Below are 20,790 nucleotides of genomic sequence, written 5' to 3' on the forward strand. Positions count from 1 at the left end.
CAACTCATTTCAACTTTTGTGTCCGTATAATCAACCTCTTAACATTGTTTTTAATATTGAACTTGCTTTTATTTAAGTGTCAGGCATCAGGAAAACCATGATAAAGACTCTGACCTCAAGGGAAAGAATTCTTGTAATATAAAATTAAATGAAAAAAAACCTAAACATAAAGTTGAATATATAATGTGGTTATTAACAAGGTAGGAGAACCCCTTTTTTTATACATAAAGACTTATGTTGAGTTTCTTGTTTATTTGTCTAACCCCCTCGACGGGCTCAAGGCCCACCCAAGAGCAATTAAGACAAAAGGCTGCCTTACTTTCTGGGAACCCAGGCCAATCTGCAAAAGCCACCATACCCAGGGAAGGAGACTTGCTCCAGTTCTAGGACTTCCTCCCATGCAAGAAAGGCCACGAGGAACAGCAGCCATGGCAACGCGGATGTTAGAACATTTCATTCCCTTCTGCTGGTTGATGAAGGCAGACCTCTGTACTGTGCTGTCTTATTTATAACCCAAGATTAAACTGCTATGATCTTACATTTGTGAGTTCCTCAACATCTCTCCCCAACCTCTCCACCACTACCACTAAGCAGAACCAGCTAAAGCGTGGTCGTTTCTGCCCAATTTACTGTTCAATTTATTTGCATGGGGCTTTTCTTCTCAAAATATCATTGACATGGGGCAGAGGTTTATAACCATCCTGTTAATGGCAGAACAGACATAATGTCACCTTTGTAAAGAGCTTTGCCTCATGTGGCCTGAACCAAAACATTCATGTCTTACCGTTATTCTTAGGATTCCAGGAATGCAGGCATAGCTCCCCCAAAGAATTTATACGCATCACAGTGACACTATTTCCAATTTTGCATTTGTTTGAAATTATTTTCTCCTGGAACAAGTCTGGAATTGCTAATTCATGTATTACGTATACTTCTGATCACTCTACATACACTCAAACCAACCGTTCACACTGTGGTCAGAACGTGGTATGGGCAACACATCCTTGCGCAAACAGAATTTTACCACATGCTTTTTCTTCTACATTTGACAAAATCAGATAATTTTTTCCTTTTTTCTATTAATATGTAAGTAACATTGTCTGATCTTCAAAATGTTGAACTAACCTTCCATTCCTAGAATAAACCCTACTTTGTTGTGTTGTATAATCTTTATGGATCGTATGTCTTTTGTGCTACTTTTAATAAGTAAAATGGCCAGATTTATGTATTATTATTGTGATGTTCTCTCTGGTTTGTTATCAAGTTTATGCTGGCTTCATAAAATGAGTTGGGAAGTATTTGCTTTTCTATTCTTTGTTAGATTTTTATGTAAGATTGGTATAATTTCTTGCTTAAATGTTTGAATTAATTCTCGATTCCAACTAGACCTGGAGTCCTGAGTTGGTGTGGAAACATTTTTAACTATGGTTTCAATTTCTTTAAAGATATAAAATTATTCTGATTTATTTCAGATAAACAATATTTGGAACATACTTAAACTAAAACATTATCTGTTGTTTATCTGAAATTCGGATTGAACCACATCCTGTATTTTCTAGCAACCCTATAATGTCCTCATTATATTTCGAATGTGTGAATGAGTAGTTATTTGTGCCTTTTCTTTCTCTCTTTTTTTTTTTTCTTTGCTTACTGTCACTAGAGGCTTATCAATTTAATTAGTCTTTCTGAGGAATTAACCTTTGGGTTGTTTATTGTCTTTATGTTTTCATTTCCATTAATTTATACTTCCATTTTTTTCCCTTTTTCTTGTTTAGTCTTTAGTTTGCACCTCTACCTTCTTGGACTGAATAGTTTTATGAGAAGTAAGTGAGATGACTCATTTTCAGAAATACCAAATAAAAGCAGTGCTGTCTAGTTAGCAATAGGTTTACAACCTAGTGGAAATATGTACCCCCCACCACCCCCACCACCCCCACCCCGCCACCAACCAAATAAGTCCCAAAGTCTTAGACACTTCACGTCCTGGTTCTTCTACCTCTCTCCATTTTTGCGGGCTTATTTTCACGGGCTTTGCAATGAGTATGCGCCAAAGAACTGAAGTCTCTGTGTCACCTCAAGGAACATACTTCTCACCTTCATTGGGCATGGGCGACTTCCCGGTAAGGCTGTAACCTCTGTAGTACTCAGCCAATGAGGAATCAGGGGAGGGGCTCGCACGCTAGCAGGTAAATCGCCTGCTGTGACTGCTCAGAGGGTGCTGGGCCATCAGACATGGCTCTTGCAACAATGTTGATTAAAGCATCCCTTCACTGTGCTCCAGTCCCTTCTTTGATTGGGGCAGTGGGTTTATTTCTCACAATGTGATCTTTGATATTAGGGTGTTTTTTTTTTTTATTATAGGAATATAAATCACGTTCTGTGCATGATTTCAACCGGTTCACAGAGAGTGAGTCTCAGGGACTTAGATTTATTTTGTACTTGATCAGGAACCCATTCGTTTTATGCACACACATGACCACTTAATATTTTCTCTCTTTTTTTTAACGTTTATTTTTGACAGAGAGAGCGCGCGCGCACACACACACACACACACACACACACACACACACACACTTGTGGGAGCACAAGTCAGGGAGGCAGAGAGAGAAGGTGGGGACAGAGGATCCCAAGCAGGCTCTTCTCTGAGAACAGAGAGCCTGATGTGGGGCTTAAAGTCATGAACTGTGAGATTATAACCTGAGCCAAACTCAGATGCTTTACTGACTGAGCCACCCAAGTATCCCTAATTTGCTCTTTTGATGCATGCCATTTGCTGTGTTGTGAAAGAGGCAGTTTGGGAAAGCAGAAGACTAGAAGTAGAAGAGCACAGGGCTGAGGTCAGAATATTGAAAGGCAGCCTTGAGGGGCAAAGGACAATCACCATTACCAGAAGGGAGAGTGAGAGAAGAAAAATCCTGTGGTTCATACCAGATCATGAAGTTGACGCCACAGAGACTAGGTGAAAAAAACTCCTTGAAGTTGTATATTTTACACTTGTGTTTCTGTTTAAGATTAACCACTAGATTTTGCATATTGGAATATGCAATATTATATTAAAACATATATATATATAAAGTACATATTTTAAAAATATGTAGTTATATATATTGTTAAAAAACAAAATTTGAGTAAATTTGAAGATCTAGCAAGTAGATGGGAGGTCTGAGGAATTTTTGTAGGAAGGAGGGAGGCAGAGCAAGAAGTTATTAGCAAAAGAAAAGAAAGGATATTTCAGGTCTGGTCACTTTCCCTGAGGGGGAAGGACAGGAGGTCTTACGCAGATTACCTCATCTTTCTTTGCAGGCTGGAGAAGGCCCCAGTGACAGATTACTTTATGGATAATGAAAATCCAGATTGATTGGCTTAAAATCCTACTCCTGGAGAGGTTGAAACTGCAAGTAAGTCTTGGTTTGCTATCTTGGAAACAACTGGTCGCACCAAGGGCCTGTAGTTTTCTTACTAACTCTCTTTCTCTCTATATTTATTTTGAATATGTAGCAAACCTCTAAAACAAAGAACACATTGAATAACTTTATACCTGGTTACATAGCACACCAGTACTTTGTCTTCTCAGGTACAGCTAAGCTCCACCTGCAACCCTCAGGCCAAAGATTTCCATGACCTGGACTCCCCAGGATAGAGCTCCAGGCATTGGCCATTCTGAAGTCTTCCTCGGTTTACCCACTGTGCGGAAGTCATGGACTTAAAGCCACTCCACTCCCTAATCTATCACTCAGTCTTTTTTGTTCATCTGATTTAGTGAGGTAGATGCTATCTAAAATGTTTTTAGCAACTTGGTAAAGGATAGATTATAAGTAGAAGTTGTAGATACTAAAGGATAAACTGTCTCATCTATTTTAAGAGAGAATAGTTGAATTCAGAGCAAGTCAGATTCTATATTGATTTTTTTTTTTTCATTGAAAGAGAAAAAGATTGGCCAGGAATAAACCTTTAGTGGTTTGTTCATGGATAAGGCATTGCATCTTTATGTCTGGGATAGACTAAAAAATTTTTTTCATACAAAGTAAATAATTACTAAATGTATCATTGAATGGCCATCTTTAGAAACCAGAAGAGTTTGAGATATCAAGAGGAATTGAACCTACTGGTTCTCCAAGAATGAATCGAGGTTTATAAATGGGCCATTGTCTTACCAAAGTCCAGTGTTCTAAAAGTCTGGCCACTGTGTCTTTCTTGGCATGTAGGCAAGAAGCCCATGGTTTCTTTCCTCTTTCCACTGGTTCTCTAGATTTGCTATGTGCAGGGTTGCTCAGCTCACATGTCTGTGGGAAGGGGAAAAAATGCCCTCTTCAAAGGAATCAATTTTTGTGGTTACAAATTTGGGTGTTTGGGTCGACATTGGCCAATTCCTTCTGAAACCTGAAAATGCTACATTCCCACCATCATGTTAATTCTTAGGAAGCTGACATCTTTAAAAAGCTGTGGCAAACAAAAAAAAATCACTTATAAAACCACATAACACTATCCTATGTATACACACTATATGACATATCATGGTTCAAGTTCTAATGATAGGGAATACCTCCTTTAGATTTAATGCTAAAGTGGGTTTGGGTATGATTATAGGATAAAGAAATATACTTTCCTTGATCATAATTAGTTGTGATTCTTTATTGTGTTGAAAATCAACACAAACAAACAAACTGATGTTCCATTTGATACCCTTGTGAAGTTTCTAGGTGAGGACTTTGTGGAGGAAATCAGATGAGGAATGGTAGAATTACTGAGCTGCCAATGATGGTTTCACTGTATTGATTTGCTTCTTCATTTTTCATTGACTCATCTCTTTGTCCATGAGCAGCTGGGATGAAACCTTAGAGTTGTTCATGAATAAGCTATCCTGGTGATGGGGAAGGATATGCAACTCTCTGTCCATTCATCTAAAATGTGCTGATGTTCAGATGGAGACAGAGATGAAATATTTGCCCTTAAAAAGCCCCTGGCAAGTAGCAGTCAGGAAATAATGTAGTATGTGCTAATAACAGAGCCATGTATGGAATGTAGTGAGTTCAAGGGAATAGAAAGGGAAGAGACAAATAACACAAGGTGAAATAAAGAGGGTCTGGACAAGGGGAGTAGCAGTGATGGTGGAGAAGTAGATTAAACTGCTTTGGGAAGAGGGAAATCACAGAAGTTAAGTTTGGTTCTGAGTCCTAGTATCCTGGTAGTACTTCTTTGTAGCATACTAGTTGGATCATTCATATTGAATAAGGTTTTAAAATTCTCTGAATCTTGGTTTGTTTATTGGTAAAATGGGATAAGAGTACTGACCTCAAATGGTTGTTATATGGATTAAATGAGATAATTTCTGAAGAGTTCTTGGTATCCAATACAAATGAGGGTCTGGACAAGGGGTATCCAATACAAATGCTTCAAATACAGTAATTCTATATATGTTACCTGTAGTGTTAGTTGGGCTTCTCCAGAGGAACAGTGGTATGTAGGTATATGGTATGTAGGTATATATTATCCTATTTATGATAAAGAAGTAGCTCATACAATTATGAAGGCTGAGAAGTCCTATGGTCTACTGTCTACAAGTGGGAGACTCAGGAGAATGGGTAGTGTCATGCTAGTCTGAATCTGGAGGCCTGAAAACCAGGAGAACTCATTGTGTAAGTTCCAATTTGAATGCTGGAGAAGACCTATGTTCTAGCTTGAAAGTCAGAGAGGGCAAATTTTCCCTTACCCCATCTTGTGTTCTATTCAGGTCTCCAATAGATTGGAGGTGCCCCAACCACATTGGGGAGGACCATCTGCTTTATTCAGTTGACCTATTCAAATGTTAATCTCATCCAGAAATAACCCCACAGACATACCTAGAATAAGGTTTAACCAAATATCTGGGCACCCCATGGCCCTGTCAAGTTGGCATATAAAATTAAACATCACGGGGCGCCTGGGTGGTGCAGTTGGTTAAGCGTCCGACTTCAGCCAGGTCACGATCTCGCGGTCCGGGAGTTCGAGCCCCGCGTCGGGCTCTGGGCTGATGGCTCAGAGCCTGGAGCCTGTTTCCAATTCTGTGTCTCCCTCTCTGTCTGCCCCTCCCCCGTTCATGCTCTGTCTCTCTCTGTCCCAAAAATAAATAAACGTTGAAAAAAAATTAAAAAAAAAAATTAAACATCACACCTTTACAATTACAATCAGAATGGAACTTGGGTGAGAAGTGAACTTTTTTCCAATCCTTTCTTTTATTTAAATCCCATCACTGCTTTGTATTATCAGCAAGATGTTGGTCAAGTTGCTTAATATCTCTGAGCCTGTTTTGTCATCTGTGGAGTTGGGACTATACTATTTATTTTGTGGGGCCCTTTTCAATGAAATGGATCAAAAAATGAAAAAAAACATAGCCCCACATCAAAACTCAATAAATGATTGCTACCATTCTTGGAGGCTGATTGGGAAAGAGATGTTGAGAATGACATCCTTAAATTTTAAAGTGAGTACTAGCTGGATAGTCATGATATGCAGAGAATATGGAGGAAAAACAAACTTGTTTAAAGAAAAAAAGAGTGAGTTTTATTTTAATCATGGATGAGTTTATCTGGTGTTTCTGTTAGGTAGTTGGATATAAGGATATGCTTCTTAGAAGTGATTCAGGCCTAAGGATTTAGCTTTGTGTATTGGCAGCAAATAAGTTGTATCTGATTCTATGAATATGGATTGGATTTTCCAGAAAGGGGAAAAAGATGCAAGTTTCAAACTTTTGAGGGTAATGATGGAGAAAAAGAAGTCCATGACTGAGCTTGGACTAAAACAGTGGTGTTAGGAGGAAGCCAGGAAAGAGTCTTATTATGCGTACCAAGAGGTGAGAGTTGTGTTCATAAAGGCATACAGAGACCACATCAAAAAGGAGAAAACAAAAAATGGTGCTTGCTGGATTTGGCCACATGGAAGGCACCCAGTGATGGTCACTTTAGCAGTTTCTGTGGAGCAATGTGGGCAGGGGGCCAACTGCAAGGGATTGAGAAGAGAATGGGGGAAAGGAAGTTAGGATGTAGACAGTATGGGCTCAAGCATGACTCCCAACAATCCATACCATTGAGGCGTTTATGTGGCTTAAATATACTAGACATTGTAGGAAGTTTGGGAGTGTCTGTGATGCAGTGGATAGTGATATCCAGCGAATTGAACTTAGCACTTAGAAGAGTGCCTGGTTCATTGCAAGCACTCAATCGTTTGCTTATGTTGGCTACCAATGGAATTGACACTGTCATTAGACACACACTCTGTTGCCTCTTATGTCTACTCTGAGCCACTGCAAGGAACAACTGACTGAACAGCTTGACAATGAATGGGGAAAATGAGGGACTGGCCAAATTATTCATCTACATACATCAGATCAGAGCAATTGGCTTGAGGGTTGCCTGGCAATGACACTATGTCCTCCCTCTTTCCACTGCCTTCCTGAAAGCTACATTCATCCTTTCTAAAATGGCCCTTTCTACATTCACACTCCAAAAAGGATTGTCAGTGTTCTGGTGTTATTTATGTATGTATGTATGTATGTATGTATGTATGTATGTATGTATGTATATATGTATGTGTATAATTTTAAGTAGGCTCCACACCCAACATGGGGCTTGAACTCAGAACCTTGTGATCAAGAGTAACATGTTCTACCTACTGAGCCAGCCAGGCACCCCTACTACTATTTTTGAAAATCCATCTTGAAAGATGGACTTCTTCCTTCCACCTTAAGCCCCTCATTTTAGACATCTCAGTACTTTAGACACAGCCCACATAGACTTGTTGTATGCTTGTAACTCATATAATATTTTTATCAAAAAAACTTTATCTATTATAAAGCTGTTAAGGAACAGACACTCTCAGACATTGTTCATGAAAGTGTGAATTCCTCTAACCAATCTCTTCCAGAAAAATAATGTATGCATTCTTTGACCTAGGAAATCTCATTTTGGGAAATATATCCTACAGATAAAAATAGCCACTAAAATGCAAAACTATAATTGATGATATTTCCTGTATTATTATTTGTAGTGGCAATAGTACTGGAAACAATCTGAATATCTTATTAATAGGAGGAAAGTTAACTAAATTATAAAGTCCATAATATAAAGACCAAAGGGATGTCCATGATATATTACTAAGAATAAAAGCAAGGAAGAAATCCATATGCATAACATTATCCCATATTTGGAACATAATTAAAACATTTTACTTCTGTATTTATATCTCTGTGTGAAAACACATATTTATTTTGAATATGATTTTTTGAATCATAGAGAAAGGGATGGAGGGATTCTCACCAAACTCTTAACATTGGTTATTTCAGAATTGAGTAGAAATGAGGTAGAGTGAAATTGTTAATGGTTTCCTTCTATCCCTCTGCATTTTTAGACTTGATTATTAAAACAGGCTTGCATTACTTTTTCAATTAAAAATTAACACTGTAAATGAAAGGAAAAATAAAGCTTTCACTACTATCTCATGAAATTATAAACCACTTATCTGGGAACAAGGTGTAATAGACACGATGAGGAATGAAACCGAAATTAGTAAGATTTGGATGAATAACCTTAACTTTGGAGTTAAAGGATGCTGGCAGTGATTTATCTCTATGATGCGATTTGAGATATCAGTATGGGGGCACCTGGCTGACTCAGTCAGTAGAGCATGTAATTCTTTATCTTGGGGTTGTGAGTTCAAGCTCCACATTGGACATAGAGCTTACTTAAAAATAACATAAAGGGGCACCTGGGTGGCTCAGTCAGTTGAGCATCTGACTTCGACGCAGGTCATGATCTCACAGTTCATGATTTCGAGGCCCGCGTCGGGCTTTGTGCTGACAGCTCAGAGCCTGGAGCCTGTTTCAGATGCTGTGTCTTCCTCTCTCTGCCCCTTCCCCACTCATGCTCTGTCTCTCTCTGTCTCTCAAAAATGATGAATAAACATTAAGAAAAAAAATTTTTTAATGAATAACATAAAATAATTAAAAAGGGGCACCTGGCTGGCTCATTTGGAGGAGGATGTGACTCTTGATATCAAGATCATGAGTTCAAGCCCCATGTTGGGTATAGAGATTACTTAAAATTCAAAAAAAAAATTGGGGGCACCTGGCTGGCTCATTTGGTAGAGCGTGCAACTCTTACTCTCAGGATCATGAGTTCAAGGGCCACATTGTGTGGAGCCTACTTAAAATAAAAATTAGGGGTGCCTGGGTGGCTCAGTCACTTAAGCATTCAACTCTTGATTTTGGCTCAGGTCATGATCTCACAGTTTGTGAGATCAAACCTCACATCTGGCTCTGTGCTAGATATGGAACCTGCTTGGGATTCTCCCTCTGCCTTTCCCTCTGTTCCTCCCTCTATCCCTCCCCACCCCCACCCCCAGCCATGCATGTGCACATGTGTACTCACTCTCTCTCTCTCTCAAAAAATTTTCTTAAAAATAATTAATTTTTTTAATTAAAAAAAGGAATGAGTATTGCTACCTGTCTTTAAATGATGTTATTCCTAGAAGGTCTTTGGGATTCTCACATGTACTTTTGAATTTGATTACTATGTGAGGTAACATATCAGGAAGTTCACACATTGACAGAGATTGGTGTATTGGTTTCTTTTAAGGAAATTAATAATAATATTAATATCAACAAGAGTATTACTACCAATAAATTATTATTATTAATTATTAACTAATATTAGTAGTGACATTAGTAGTTAAATGTCTTAACCACCTGAAAGAGCAGGACATGAAGGAATGGTATTCAGACAGCTGAGTGTTGACCAGGTGGTAGTCATGAAAAAGAGGAAAGATCCCAAGGTTACGGCAATGCCCCATTCTGGTGGAATTCTTCTGTAGGGAGTAGGTTGAAGGAGGTATTGGAAGGTCACAAATGCTCTCAGAATATAGGGAAAAGGACAGGAAAGAGCATAGGAAAAAAGGTTAGGGGCCCTGAAAACCTTGAGGGAGATCATCCAGCTTAGGGAAGGAGAGCTAGGGGAGAGGGGAAGAGAGAGTCATGGAGGTAAGAAAGAGAGAAGTTGGTGCAGTGTGTGCTCAGGCAGCCAAAGGGCAGGTGACAGCTGAGCAGGGAAGATGAATGCTAGGAGGTGGGGGAAGGGTGGAGGGGACACGGGAAATCATCCAAAACAAATACGCCTATTTGAAGTTGGCCTAGCGTTGGCCTGGCTTGTATTTTGTCTCATCCACCGGCCAAGTGAATTCCTAGGGGTAATTTATAAAGTGAGAAAGTGTGAATTAGCATCTTCATTTACATAATCATCTTTCATAACCAAGATGTCTTAAGCATCCAAAAGGTTTAATGGATCCAGTGTGTGCACAATAGCCTCAAATGATATATTTGGACAGAGCCCTCTGAGATGTTTCATTCTCCTTTGCCAAACACAGAGCTTCTTAAGTGAGGAAAAAGAAATAGTGCTCGACAGAAAAACCATGATAAAGATATAAAGGCACGAGCAGTCAGTGTTATTATGAGGGTGAGAGACCAACAGGAAGACAAGAAAACCTAGTTTTGATTTGAGATAGCACAAAGTAGCTTTGACATCTTACATGGGTTATTTAAATTCTTTAAGTTTTTGTTATATCATCAGTAAGATGAGGAAACCTATGACTTCTGTGGTCTTGTGTGATACTCAGTTCTCTCAGGCAAGTGATGTCTTTGAAACTGATGAACATGGTCATCGGTCTTGAAGATAATAGAAGTTTATTAGCTATGAGTTAAAGTTTGGAGTCCCACCGACCTGGGTTCAAATTCTGTCTTTACATATATTAGCAGATGATGTTGTGAAAGCTTCTCTGTGCTTATTTCCCCGTAAATAAAACTGAGGGTAAAAACAGGTATGTGGCTCTCAATGTGATCAGTGTGAACTGAGATAATATATGTTAAGTGCTTAATAATACCTGATAACTTGAAAGTGCTCAGAATGTAGTAGTAAAAAAAATGAAACATTTCTGCTCATGTAAAAGCCAAGCTTTTCTCTTTCTCTCTTTTTCTTTCCTACGGCCTGCCTGCCTTCTTCTCTCTTCTTTTCTTTTCTTTTCTTTTCTTTTCTTTTCTTTTCTTTTCTTTTCTTTTCTTTTCTTTTCTCCTTTCTTTCTTTCTTTCTTTCTTTCTTTCTTTCTTTCTTTCTTTCTTTCTTTCTTTTCTTTTTCTTTCTCCTCTCTCTCTCTTCCTCTCTCTCTCTCTCTCTCTCAAGTTATGTTTTTTCCTTACAGATTGGAGGAAAAAAAGGGTTGTGAGTGCCGTGGCAATAAAAACACAAGTAAATATGGTAGTGATTTAGCAATACACAGTAAACATCCATTTCACAGCAGGAAGGAAGGAAGGAAGAATCAGGAGTTAAGTAAACAAAGGAGGAATATTATTCAGACAAGGAACTAACCAACTCTATGGCTAAAAATACTGTGGAATCGTCAAAGAAATTGAGCTCTTCCTTGGGTCAGGAACCCTGTGATTTATAAAACACAGTACATTTCCCTTCATGACTGTTCTATCATGACCTCATGGTCCTTCCATTTCCAGGACTACCTAGCTTTTCTAGCCTCAAAGGGGCCACTGATTGAGTTCTGTGGATATTTTTCTATGAGTGTCTTGGGTGAGAAATAACCTAGATCATCATCACCACTGCATAATGCCTCAAGTTCAAAATCCTGTTAAGTGCTAACAACACCTGCACCTTCATAGCCCTCTCACGAGCTGAGGTAGTTAAATCCCTCCATCTGCGATATTTAACTTAATGTGACAAAAACAAATGTTTCAGAAAAGAGCAACAGTGCTTTTGCATGCAAACTTTGGACATGGCAGTATGTGGCCAACCAACGTTTTGGCCAAATTAGACAAGCAGTCAGTACTTACACATTCATTGACTTCTGTGCACTGAAATAAGCCATGATCCCTGCCCACAGTCCTGCAGTGACACACAGGAAGGAGTATTTCAAAGAAAAGAGTGACCTAATGGTGAGAAGTTGAAAAATCTGGTATAAATTCCTATCTTCCAGGAGTTCACAAGCTGATGAGAGGGACAGAAGTGGAAGGGGAATGATTCTATGGTGTGAGAGTTAAAGTACTGGAGAGAATGGAGGAAGTAGGTATATAGAAGAAACCTGCTAGAAGGTTATGCTGTGTGCCCATGGGAAGCAGGACAAGCCTTGACAAGTTTGGAAATTTTTTTGGAATATGGGGTGAAAAGATTGGGTCAAATTTCTTTCTCCTGTTCCAAAAACCAGTTGTTATTTAATTAGTAGGATAGGCCATGCCTTTTCTTCTTCTCCTTGTCCTTCTCCTTGTCCTTGTCCTTCTCCTGTCCTTCTCCTTGTCCTTGTCCTTCTCCTTCTCCCTAATTCTCCTGGTATCATTTTTGGCTACAAAATTAGTTAGCATGAGTGAAATTATGAAGGCATGGCACAAAAGTATCTAAAAGTTGTCTGCACTTAAAATGCATCTCAGAAAAAAATTCTGTTCAAAGTGGTTTTCATGGTCGCATTATTCTGTCATCATTAACCATCTTAGGCTGTCTGATCTGGCCTTGCACTGTGACATTGTGACTTCCCATTCTACATGAAGGATCATAGATAGATACAGAGTGGAGGTAGCTCCATGTCAGATACCCAGGAGCGTCCCTATGTGAGCATGCGGGTTCACATGAAGGAGCAAGGAGGAGAGGAAAGCTTGCCTTTCGGTAAAAGGCACATTTGATCTTTCCTGACCACAGCAGAGGACAAGGCAGGTTTCCTGGAAGAAGCTCAGGGGAGGGAAAAGGAAAATTAGAAGGCTTCATCTTAAAAGTTGGGGCTCAGCTTGAATTCCTAATTGCCACAGGTCTTTTCCAAGAAGCATGCCCATCTGTGGTGTACCAGCCTTCAGCTGGGTGGCTCCTGCAGCGTGTCTCCTTAGGCAACCCAGCTGATGGCACCAGCACCATCAGCTCCTTCCAGGAATGCTGTGCCCATCCTCTCTGGTTTTCTGTGGAGTTGGTCTGGCCCTACTTAAGAGGAAAATAATTGGTATTCTTTACGCCTGTGTCGGGCAGCAAGTTCCCTTTGAGCCACCCTTCACATCAGGGCCAGCCTTCTGCAAAATTATGCAGTAGACTGTTTCTAAGCACTTTTCCCCCTCTGGTGCCTATCACTCACCCTGTCCTACTCCTCTTGGCCCACTGTTTTGAGACCTTTACATTTTCTTATGACTGTCAAGATAACTACACCCTCAGCCCTGTGATGTCTGTACTCAGCCAGCAAATAATCCTTCCTTTTGGAATTGTTAACTTGATTTAAAAGTTACCGGTCTTTTGTCCCATTCTACCATGTGCCACACACTATGTCAAATGTCATGGCTATAACAGTAAAGAAGACATGTTTCCTATGCTTATGGAGGACACAGTTTCATGAGACATATAGGCAAGAATATCCAGTATTACAACAAAGATGCAAAGGTATGAGACAGCATAAAGCATTGGAAGAAATGTCACGATGGCAGAGCATGTCACTAAAGCCATGCTGGGATTTGTTCTGCAAAGGCCACTAAACAAGTGTGCTGTAAAGATGGACATAAGAATGAACTTTATCCTGAAGGCTGTGGGAGACCCAAAGGCAAGTTAGGCAAGAAGGTGACAAGATCAGATCTACAAATTAGAAAGGTCTCTGAAGAGAATCAGCACATAGGATCACCTAGTTTATAGCAGAAATCTAGATGAGAGATGGGTTGATCTTGATGCAAGTTGTGGCAGTATGGATACAAAGGAAGGGGCAGATTTGAGAGATTTTTAGGAGATAGAAATTGCACACTTTGGTTATTGCTTATATCTTTGTTTGGGGGAGATAAAGAATGTTTTAGGTTTCTGATGAAGGCTAGGGAATGATATCTTCCCAGAGATGTGGGATACACAAAGCGCGATTATTTGAAGACTCTTCTTTTGATGGTGGTGGGTATAGATCTCAGAAATCTATTTAATAATTTTGTATGTTATTTTCTTACCAAAATGACATCAGATTGGCTTCATTAAGTTAAAATACATATCTCTTTTATCATGCCTTTAAAGAATTTTGATAATACTGGCAGTTGTAGAGACCATAATAAGTCATTATGAAGAAGAAATGACCTTCTTTTGGTTGGATGGTGGGGTGGAACAGGTTATGGAGCTACTTAGAATAACTTCGTATGATCTGGACCCCTGGTCGTTGTGTTTACATGCAACCCTGCCCTCCATGCACACTTACTTTTTCTCTTACTTAAAAAAAAAAAAAGAATCTCTAATTTCTGTCCCCTTTAGCTTTTAATTCATTCTTTTCTCCTTTGTCATTCCAGCACTGTCCAAACCCTCCCCCTCTGTACAAAGTGCAGTGGGCGTCAGCATGGAGACCTCCCAGTTCTGTGTATTGGTAAATCCACAAGGAAAGGAATGGAGGCTTCCTCCCATGGACTCAGAATCCAGAGAATCTCTGCTGCTACCACAGAAGGCATTTCGGAAAGATGTGATTACTGAGCCAAGTGAGCATTCCCAAATCCTTGCTATTTCCCAGACACATGAGCTCAACAGTATTGACAGAGCTTAGGGAGGTAAGTTCCTTGGGAAATGAGAAAAATAGTTTAATGTTAAAAAGCTCCATGTCCCAATTTCTATTGTTTCTATCAGTGCAGCTCTTAAATATTCATTCACATTTTCCTCTGTTTCTTGATCTATGGGTATTAATTAAGTGAAAGCCTTAAGTTCCCCTTGCCAAATCCCACAAAGTTTTATTAGGATGTGAGGGAAGAGAGAAAGCAACACTCTTCTAAGGAGTCAGAGAAGGAATAGCAATGGATGTGAATAGAAGAATGTTTAATAAATAGCATGGACCCAGAAATCTTACAATTTTTGTAGCCTGAACCTAATAGACAACTACTTTCACTATTCACACGATTAGGCATCTAGGCACCTAGGGCCTTTCATCATGTGGTGGGAAAGAACATATCCACTTGTTATGCAATATGGACCTAGGAAGTGGTTTTGGATTGGTTTTGGCTTCTTTGAGATGGTTTTGGACAAGATTTTGTTATGAAAGCTAAGCACAAGTTATGATTGCATGCTATAAGAATGCCCCATATTCATTGGTTGTTCAGTCTCCTAAACCCACACTGAAATCCTGTAGGGCTATTGATGTCAGAGGCAATTTAGAAAGAAAAGGATAAGAGTTAGCTACCGAAAAATATGGAAATGACTTTGGGTCTTCTATGTGTGAGCGATGCAGTTACAACAATGATAGACAATGCTCAGTTCCACTTGGCAAGACACATACCTTGGATGACTTTATTCAAGTGGCATGCTAGCACCCCAACAAATTAAATGACATAATGGGGGTTAAGCATAGGAAGGAGAGGTCACAAGATATTCCAGTGGGCTTAAAGACAGGGGAGCGATGTCACATTTGTTAACTCCCACTTTTTATCCTGGATTGAAAAACAGTGAATCACTTAAAGTTATATAGAAATATAAAATCCAATAACCAATAAAAGCTGGAGATTGAGTGGGAGAAAGTGGAGGGCATATTCATTTGAAGGAGAATTTTGTAGAAATCCTTTGTGCTTAAATTCTACCAGAATTTCCACAACGATAAAATAATAAGGCTGTGATTTTCTTGACAGGAAAAGGCATATATTTCCAACTTTGTATCCTCAGCAACCAAGATAGTTTCCAGTGCTCAATAAATGTCTGTTGGCTGAAGGGATATGTGATCAAATGGCTATATTTATACTATGTTACCTATAGTAATGTAAACTTTGTCTACACTTTATTACCAAAAGTCAATACTTTTAAACTTTTTAGGCTAAGAGATAAAATAGAGCAGATTTTGTAGGTACTTATATAACATGAGGGAAAACAAATTTCCACTATATTTCACTGATGAAATTAAAAATATAATGATCATTGAATACACGTTTTTTTGCAATGGAATGAAAAGAATCAAATTCTTTTGGAGGAGATAACATTTCATTTAACTGGGTTTGATGTCCCCATCCTCAAAATAGTTTGCAAATGTTCATCTATTAATGCTGACATGTAATGAGATTTTAATTATTTCATTTAGAGTTTGAATTTTGATTTTTTTTTCAACGTTTATTTATTTTGGGGACAGAGAGAGACAGAGCATGAACGGGGGAGGGGCAGAGAGAGAGGGAGACACAGAATCAGAAACAGGCTCCAGGCTCTGAGCCATCAGCCCAGAGCCTGACGCGGGGCTCGAACTCAGGGACCGCGAGATCATGACCTGGCTGAAGTCGGACGCTTAACCAACTGCGCCACCCAGGCACCCCTAGAGTTTGAATTTTGTATAGTATTTGTATATCACTAAATATTCTTTGTCTTTTGATTTTCCCCCTATCATTTAAACATGTAATTCTTAGTTCTTAGCTGTTCTTAGTTCTTAAGCCATACAAACACAGGTGGTGGACTGGATTTGGCCCATAGGCTGCACTTTGCTGACTGACCCCTGATCTATACCGGCTGGTTTTGAAAAGTGTTCAATTTATTTATTTATTCTCAAAACTATCATGGAAAATTGAATTCGAAAATATGTACCTAATTTCATTATTTACAATATCTCGCATAGCAGAAGAGTCTCTAAATTTGAGAGTTTTTCTCTGTTTTTTAAAAACTACTTTCATGTGGGTATTGGTCTGAGAGCCATCCCACCCCCACCCCCCTCCAAAAATAAAATTTACTTTGATATCCTCTTATCAGGTTAAGATAACCTCACTCCTAAACTTCGTATGATTCTTAGCAAGGCTGGGATAGAGAGCAAGGACTTCGCAAGAACTTCCTCTCCCTGGGATAAAAATACAATGACAAGGACAGAACCCTAAGGAACTGCCAAGCCCACTGGTTGCCCAAATTTGAAGTTGTTTTTTCATGTTGTTCTTTTGGTCGGAAATGCTTGAAATGCTTCTGTGTCTCGTAAGCCTTGCTCCCTGCTGTCACTTCAGCCTGTCTCTCCTCCTTCCTTTTTCAAAACCCCAGATTCTTTGAGTGCATGTCATTGACTTCATTATCCGTTGCCCTTCCTTGTGGCCCTCATACACACCACCAAGCTGTGTCTTCACTTCCTGGCCTTATCTATTCCTCTGTGAATTGCCACGTGGAATGGTGGTGAAGGGCAGGGAATCTGGAATCGGGCTGACTCGGTTCAAAGCTTCGCACTGTCACTTGCTTGCTGTTCTCTCTCTCTTAAGCTATGAGATGGGTATAAAAATAGCGCCTACCATATAAGGGCATTGTGAGGATTAAATGCAATTTGTTTTTTTAAAGAAGTGCTTAGATCAGTGTCTGTCATGAAGTGAACACTTAATATCCAGAGCCTTCACCATCGTTGAAAAATAAAGCAATGAATACATAATGCAAATACCTATTGAATGCTTCCTAGGTGCTAGGCCCCGTGGAAAGCACTTTATACAGAGTAAAACAAATTGTACTCTGCCTACCTGCCCCATAATACTTCTCTGATCAATACACTTCCTCACTCTCAGAGATTCTTAATTCTTACCCTCTATCCCCAAATTTCAAGCATCCCCTTTACATCTGTCTGCTCTCTTCATACCAGTGAAGCTTACTTTGTAGAAAAAACAGATACCATTGGATCTGAACTACCTTATCTTTTTTTTCAATATATGAAATTTATTGTCAAAATGGTTTCCATACAACACCCAGTGCTCATCCCAAAAGGTGCCCTCCCCAATACCCATCACCCACCCTCCCCTCCCTCCTACCCCCCATCAACCCTCAGTTGGTTCTCAGTTTTTAAGAGTCTCTCATGCTTTGGCTCTCTCCCACTCTAACCTCTTTTTTTTTTTTCCTTCCCCTCCCCCATGGGTTTCTGTTAAGTTTCTCAGGATCCACATAAGAGTGAAAACATATGGTATCTGTCTTTCTCTGTATGGCTTATTTCACTTAGCATCACACTCTCCATTTCCATCCACGTTGCTACAAAGGGCCATATTTCGTTCTTTCTCATTGCCCTGTAGTACTCCATTGTGTATATAAACCACAATTTCTTTATCCATTCATCAGTTGATGGACATTTAGGCTCTTTCCATAATTTGGCTATTGTTGAGAGTGCTGCTATAAACATTGGGGTACAAGTACCCCTATGCATCAGTACTCCTGTATCCCTTGGGTAAATTCCTAGCAGTGCTATTGCTGGGTCATAGGGTAGGTCTATTTTTAAGTTTTTGAGGAACCTCCACCCTGTTTTCCAGACTGGCTGCACCAATTTGCATTCCCACCAACAGTGCAAGAGGGTTCCCGTTTCTCCACATCCTCTCCAGCATCTATAGTCACCTGATTTGTTCATTTTGGCGACTCTGACTGGTGTGAGGTGATATCTGAGTGCGGTTTTGATTTGTATTTCCCTGATAAGGAGCGACGCTGAACATCTTTTCATGTGCCTGTTGGCCATCCGGATGTCTTCTTTAGAGAAGTGTCTATTCATGTTTTCTGCCCATTGCTTCACTGGGTTATTTGTTTTTCGGGTGTGGAGTTTGGTGAGCTCTTTATAGATTTTGGATACTAGCCCTTTGTCCGATATGTCATTTGCAAATATCTTTTCCCATTCCGTTGGTTGCCTTTTAGTTTTGTTGGTTGTTTCCTTTGCTGTGCAGAAGCTTTTTATCTTCATAAGGTCCCAGAAATTCATTTTTGCTTTTAATTCCCTTGCCTTTGGGGATGTATCGAGTAAGAGATTGCTACGGCTGAGGTCCGAGAGGTCTTTTCCTGCTTTCTCCCCTAGGGTTTTGATGGTTTCCTGTCTCACATTCAGGTCCTTTATCCATTTTGAGTTTATTTTTGTGAATGGTGTGAGAAAGTGGTCTAGTTTCAACCTTCTGCATGTTGCTGCCCAGTTCTCCCAGCACCATTTGTTAAAGAGACTGTCTTTTTTCCATTGGATGTTCTTTCCTGCTTTGTCAAAGATTAGTTGGCCATATGTTTGTGGGTCCAGTTCTGGGGTTTCTATTCTATTCCATTGGTCTGTGTGTCTGTTTTTGTGCCAATACCATGCTGTCTTGATGATGACAGCTTTGTAGTAGAGGCTAAAGTCTGGGATTGTGATGCCTCCTGCTTTGGTCTTCTTCTTCAAAATTACTTTGGCTATTCGGGGCCTTTTGTGGTTCCATATGAATTTTAGGATTGCTTGTTCTAGTTTCTAGAAGAATGCTGGTGCAATTTTGATTGGGATTGCATTGAATGTGTAGATAGCTTTGGGTAGTTTTGACATTTTGACAATATTTATTCTTCCAATCCATGAGCAGGGAATGTCTTTCCATTTCTTTATATCTTCTTCAATTACCTTCATAAGCTTTCTATAGTTTTCAGCATACAGATCTTTTACATCTTTGGTTAGATTTATTCCTAGGTATTTTATGCTTCTTGGTGCAATTGTGAATGGGATCAGTTTCTTTAACTGTCTTTCTGTTGCTTCATTGTTAGTGTATAAGAATGCAACTGATTTCTGTACATTGATTTTGTATCCTGCAACTTTGCTAAATTCATGTATCAGTTCTAGCAGACTTTTGGTGGAGTCTATCAGATTTTCCATGTATAGTGTCATGTCATCTGCAAAAAGTGAAAGCTTGACTTCATCTTTGCCCATTTTGATGCCTTTGATTTCCTTTTGTTGTCTGATTGCTGATGCTAGAACTTCCAACACTATGTTAAACAACAGCGGTAAGAGTGGGAATCCCTGTCATTGAACTACCTTATCTTTTAACAATTTAATCATCTATTTAGCATTTGTACCCAACTACTGAATTACCCATCTATTAAAGATTAAGTTTAGGGGCGCCTGGGTGGCTCAGTTGGTTAAGTGTACGACTTCAGCTCAGGTCGTGATCTCGCTGTTTGTGAGTTCGAGCCCCTCGTCGGGCTCTGTGCTGATAGCTCAGAGCCTGGAGCCTGCTTCAGATTCTGTGTCTCTCCCTCTCTCTGCCCCTCCCATGCTCATGCTCTGTTTCTCTGTCTCTTAATAATAAATAAACATTAAAAAAAATAAAAAAATAAAAGATGAACTTTGTTACTGCTGATGTCTTAGATTCCTTCCCAACTCCTTTTCTCAAGGACTTGGCCCCTGCATATTTCCTACATCAAAATTTTTCCCATTTTAGTCTCATTCATACTGACATACAAATGGCACAAAATCACCCATCCTAAAACAAACCTGAAACCAACCCCAAACTTCTTTGACCCTATATCCTTCTTTGGAAACTATTGTGTTTGTTTTCTCTGGTGTATAAAAACCTTTTAAAAATATTGTCTATATTTACTGTCTTGTGTTCTTGGCCTCCCCTTCTCTCTGCAATTGCTTTAATAGAACTTTCAATCCCATCCTCCACTGAAATTGTCTTTATAAAACTGTGATACAGATACTGCTGATTATCTATCCCAAAGATATTTCCATCCCCACTTTTCTTCTTGTACCTCACTTCCTCCCCTTCCTTTTCTTCCTATTCTTCACTCCTTCCTTTTTCTTTTTTGTCTTCATCTTCCTCTTATTTTAGTTAAGTCTTTTATTACATTTGGTTATTTTTCTCATGTGATACAGGAGATAACCAAACCCCGTCCCAGTCCTTGGGATGTGAATTGTAATTGGTCAAAACAAAAAAGAAAAAGTAATTCTATTTTTCTTGACAGTGACTGGTATAGACTGATTTAAGACCAGTCAAGGCTAGTGGATTTTGAGTAAAATTTTAGTGGGGGCATATCTGGGCACTTCCTACTAAAGAGAGAATAGAAGAAAAAAACCTCCTTTCTTAGATGGGAT

General features: G+C 39.3%; 1 long non-coding RNA gene across 6 annotated transcripts in view; it reads left to right on the forward strand.

The window, feature by feature from the left end:
• Positions 1-20,790, forward strand: part of LOC109496181 — a 255,448-nt gene that overhangs the window by 100,945 nt on the left and 133,713 nt on the right. For 5 of the 6 annotated variants that reach the window (XR_006592396.1, XR_006592395.1, XR_006592393.1 and 2 more), the window contains exons 4-5: positions 3,304-3,398; positions 14,309-14,560. This is a non-coding gene — a long non-coding RNA (uncharacterized LOC109496181). The remainder of the gene's footprint in view (positions 1-3,303; positions 3,399-14,308; positions 14,561-20,790) is intronic. The other variant, XR_002739410.2, reaches the window with a different exon arrangement.

The sequence above is a fragment of the Felis catus genome, chromosome F2, assembly GCF_018350175.1.
Source record: "Felis catus isolate Fca126 chromosome F2, F.catus_Fca126_mat1.0, whole genome shotgun sequence".
NCBI lineage: Eukaryota > Metazoa > Chordata > Mammalia > Carnivora > Felidae > Felis > Felis catus.